The 5,140-nt window shown below is 40.8% G+C and overlaps 1 long non-coding RNA gene across 1 annotated transcript; it reads right to left on the bottom strand.

Moving 5' to 3' along the window:
* Positions 1 to 558: 558 nt before the first annotated feature.
* Positions 559 to 4,873, bottom strand: LOC105487529 (uncharacterized). The gene is made up of 2 exons (XR_011623264.1): positions 4,762 to 4,873; positions 559 to 1,219 (listed from the first exon to the last, which is right to left on the bottom strand). It is a non-coding gene; the product is annotated as an uncharacterized lncRNA (long non-coding RNA).
* Positions 4,874 to 5,140: the final 267 nt, after the last annotated feature.

Raw genomic sequence — 5,140 nt, 5'->3', positions numbered from 1 at the left:
CTCTTGAACCCAGGAGGTGGAGGTTGCAGTGAGCCAGGATCACACCACTGCACTCCAGCCTAGGTGACAGATTGAGACTCCATCTTAAAAAAAAAAAAGTATTAATGCACAATGAGCAAATGATTATGAATATCCAGGGTAGAATTCCCCTCAACAAATCAGGAAATACTGCAAGAAATTTTTATTGTTTTAACATATGGTAGACGTAGAGTGCAAATAAATTGATTTTTATCCTTGAATTACATTGTATTAATTTGAGTCCAATGAATACAATTAAACACGTTTATAATTGTGGTAAAAACTCTGGAAAACATAAGATTCATTACTAATGTTGTGATTCAGTTACTTTTTTCTTTTTACTTTACTGTGTTTCCTAACGGCATATGTCACTTTTAAAAAGCATCATATATACAAAGGGCACAGACCAGCAAATTTCCATGAATTAAACACACCTGTGTAACTAGCACCCAGTTAAGTAAATGGACCATTAACTGCATTTGAGAGACTTCTGTCCTCCAAACCAGGCTTTACCCACCCTCTCATCAAGGGCCCTAATCCTTGTTTTCTTACTTCTATCAACATAGATTAGTCATCTTGATTTATTATTTTATATAGTATATATTCTTTTGTGTTTAGCTTCTTTCTCTAACATTCTGTTTTATTCAATAGTTGCTATGGTTTCACATTTATTTTCAGTCTTGCATAATGTTCCAAAAGTGCATAAACCACAATTTATTTGCCTATTCTATGCTTGATGACTATTTGGATAGTTGAAAGTTTTTGGCTGTTATGAGCAATGTTGCTATGAACATTCTAGTTCATGACTTTTGGTGGATGAATGTGTGCATTTCTGTTGGGAGTAGACACCTGGGAGTAGAAGTGCTGGATTATGGTGTAGTCCCATGTCTCTTTCACATGAAAGTGCTAGATGATTTTCCAAAATCGTTGTGACAGTTTACTCTCTTACAAGGAGTACATGAGAGATCCCTTCTCTCCACATCCTTTTGACACTAGTATTTACATCTTTTTCATTTTAGTCATTCTTGGGGTATGCAGTCTTGTGGCACTGTGACTTTAATTTGCACCTTCATGCTGACTGATAAAGTTGAGTAACTTTTCATTTGCTCATTGGTTTTTCAGGTGATCTCTTTTTGAGAAGAGTGTTCATCGCTTTTATTTGGTTCTTCATTGGGTTGCTGGTATAGTAGGCCCTCTTTATCTGTGGGTTCAAACAAGCACAGATCAAAAATATTTGGAAAAAGTAACAATACAAAGTAATACTCACATGATTTGGCTCTGTCCCCGCCCAAATCTCATATTGAATTATAGCTCCCATTATCCCCACGTGTGGTGGGAGGGACCCCGTGAGAGGTAATGGAATCATGGTGGCGAGTTTTCCTGTGCTGTTCTCATGACAGTGAATAAGTCTCACAAAATCTGATGGTTTTATACATGGCAAGTCCCCTGCATATGCTCTCTTGCCTGCCACCATGTAAGACAAGCCTTTGCTCCTCCTTCCCCTTCTGCCATGACTGTGAGGCCTCCCCAGCCATGTGGGACTGTGAGTTCATTAAATCTCTTTTTCTTTAGAAATCTCCCAGCCTCCGGTATTTCTTCGTAGCAGTATGAAAATGGACTAATACAAATACAAAAAATACAGTATGACAATTGCACAGCATTTACATTGTATTAGGTAGTATAAGTAATCTGGAGATGATTTAATGTATAAGGGAGAATAATCTAGAGATGATTTAAAGTATATGGGAGGATTGTATAGTTATATGTAAATACCACTCCATTTTATATCAGGGACTTGAGCACCTGCAAATTTTGGTATCTACTGGAAGTCCTGGAACCAATTCCTTTCTGTTACCAAGTGACAACTGTATGTTTTTTTCCATTCATTGGTAGGAGTTCCTTACATATTGTGGATATGAAGTCTTTTGTCAAATATATGTATTTTCGAATCTCTTCTCGCACTCTCTGCCTGACCTTTTCACTATCTGAATGGTGTCTTTTGACCTTAACTTTAACATAGAACGATTTTTCAGTTTTCTTTTATTGTTAGTATCTACCTACTTACCGTTTAAGAAATCTTTTCCTACTCCAAGGTCACAAAAAACTTCCTCTATATTTTCCTCTAAAAGCTTTATTGTTTGCTTTTCCCAGTTGGATCTGAAATCTATCAGAAATTGATTTTTCTGTATGGTGTTCAAATACATTTTGTTTCCCACTGGGACAGCCTATCGACCCAGCCTTTAGAGGCCAATCCTTTCCTTGCCACACCACAAAGGAGGCCTTACTTTAAAATAAGACACCTGCATGTGGGGTCTGTTTTTAGACTCTGTTCCATTCCAGTGGTCACTTTGTCTATCCTGACGTCTCCAAATTAAAAATGACTTTCTCTTTCTTGTCCTTCCATTCATTGCACATGTATTAGGTGGTGGAGAGAGAGGGATTTTCTTTGTAATTGAGAAGAAATGGAATTGAATTTCAGCTTAGTGGGTGGTGCTTTGTATATTCCAAGAAAATGCAGATATTTTGGGTTTGAGGGATGCTGCTAATTTTAACTCCTACGTATCTGGTGACAAGGTCAGAACTGACTAAAAGGAAGAGGGTAGAGGGCTGTATCTGTCTGCCTGCATATTTATGCACAGATGCATGTGCGTAAGTCTATTTCGGGAAGATGACTTGTATCAGCATGGGAGGGATTTATGACTAGACCTCCAATGACATCAGTTTCTTTTATAGCCTCAGGCAATTTGATGTTGTTGTTATTCATCTAACTAATGGAGAGCAATGACCAAAAGGACATGTGTTATAGTTAAATTTTAGCAAATGTGTACTAATGTTGATTACAGCAGGAGGGTCAAAAAAAAAAACAACAAAAAAACACACAGACCAGCCCAGGCCTATGCTTGTCACAAGGAAAACAAACAAAAGTCTGTAAATCAAAAGGCTTGGTTTGATTTCCTAACCTTATATCATTTGGGGCACTCTAAGAGTCCATAAAAGATTTTTACAGACTGCTAAAAATGTCCTCCAAATGTTCATCTTAAGTTAGTAATATAGGTGAGAGTATTGCTTGTCACCTACTTTGAATAAATCAATGCAGACCTTACCCAGGAAAAGTTTAGAACTTTCTCCTCAAGGTTAAAAACAGTACTGATTGCCAGGCAAGGTGGCTCAAGCCTGTAATCCCAGCACTTTGGGAGGCCGAGGTGGGCGAATCACCTGAGGTCAGGAGTTTGAGAGCAGCCTGACCAACATGGTGAAACCCCGTCTCTACTAAAAATACAAAAATTAGCCAGGCGTGGAGGTGTGCAATCCCAGCTACTCGGAAGGCTGAGGCAGGAGAATCGCTTGAACACGGGAGGCAGAGGTTGCAGTGAGCCGAGATCGCGCCACTGCACTCCAGCCTGGGTGACAGACTGACTCTGTCTCAAAAAAATGAAAACAAAAACAAGAGAAACACAGTACTCATGAAAGGTAAATAAAACTCTGTTGCATACACTTTACATGGCTTTACAATGGCATTTTAGTACTTTGATATATGTAATTTTAAAAGCTTAAAATCATAGAATTCTTATTCTACAGTCTGTTGGTCTGTTGTTTAGATTTAATTTATATTTGATTAGATATAGTGTCTATGATCGTTTGGTAAAAACAATGATCATTTGGTAAAATAGAAAGGTTAAGCTATTAGACTATGACCATGATATTAATAGAAATATGTGCCAAGCCAGTGGGTTCTCTCTGCCTCTCAGTCTCTCTACCTCTCTTTTTGTCTTTCCCTGTCTTCATAGCTGGGTGTATTGCATTTTTTCCCCCCCAATAGAGTTACAAAAATGGAAGAAGATTGAAGGAAGGAGAATCTTAGTGTTCCTGGTTCAGACTCAGACACCGATGCAAGGGCAGCTGAATGAGGATCACAGGAATCTGGGGAAGGGGAAGGCTTGAAATCCTATTTTTGAATGCGGCAGAGTGCAGAATGGAGAGCTTGTTTTCTTTAAGAAAGTACCGCCGGGGGATGACAGCAGTGGCAGACGAGGGCTTGCCACAATCAGCAGCTTCACAGGAACTGGTAAATGGGGAGAGGTCTTAACTGGGGTCTCTTAGCAGCGTTTGACAATCAGCAGTGTCCGGCTTCCCAGGATAAGGAAGATCTGGTGGCGAAAAGGACTTCGGAAGAGCGCGCCTCCGGTGCTAATCAGCAGTGAGTGCATTTGTGGAATACGCTTTGTGCAATGGAAATGCCTACAGGTTCCTTTTGTTAAGACATTTTATCGACCTTTCGCTTTCTTTCCCTTTCGCCTAGGAGCGGGGAGATCAAGAAACCCAGACCTGCACTCTTCCAGGCCCTCTTTCTAGGGCGGCAGAGCCTGGCTGGTGGGGTGGCTGTCAGCTGTCTCCGTGGGAAGACCTTCCAGCCTGGCCATCAGGGTATGGAGGACTTTCCAGACTTCTTTTAACACAGAAGGAAGGAATTGAGTACGATTCACATGTAAAGACAGAGATAACAAACCAGAGATGATCTGGAAAGTTTGAGGTCATCCAATCATCTCACCAGTTGTTTCATTTTATATTTTAGGGAATATGTAAAAACTGCAGAGATTTCATATAACCGTGATATTTGCAATGGCTTTGTGTGAGGTTACATCCAATTCATACTAGTTCTACTCAGTATTAGTTCCTTTCACCCTCGGGCACCTTCTCTATACACACCCCCCCAGTTATGAGCCATCCATGCTGGTGTCTGACCTTTTGCTCTGTGAGGGCAGAGCATGGAGATGGTCTTGCCATGGCTCGGTATTCCTCCGTGTGGTGGACAGGGAAGGCTGTTTCACTAGAGCAGTCAGATAATATGATCAGGAAAGCACTATGTTGAAAAAGAAGGCTTTGATGGAGGGGAAGGTGGGGGCTGAAAGAGCACTTCCTGCCTGGGGTGCCCAGGCAAGCCCAGGGGCTGTGGACAAAGGGATTGTTTGCTATCTCTTTACAAGGCAGGATGGCTGCTGGAGCCAAATTCCCCGCCGCAGTTTGCAGATGGCTGCCAAAGTCCTGTCCCCTTCTTAATAGGGATGTTTGTCTTCGGGAAACACTTGAAGTTCTACTTCTGGGGTTTCTAGGGCATGAGAAT

The sequence above is a fragment of the Macaca nemestrina genome, chromosome 5 (assembly GCF_043159975.1).
Source record: "Macaca nemestrina isolate mMacNem1 chromosome 5, mMacNem.hap1, whole genome shotgun sequence".
Lineage (NCBI taxonomy): Eukaryota > Metazoa > Chordata > Mammalia > Primates > Cercopithecidae > Macaca > Macaca nemestrina.
The sequence above is the reverse complement of the archived record's forward strand: the minus strand, read 5'-3'. Positions and strand labels throughout refer to the sequence as shown.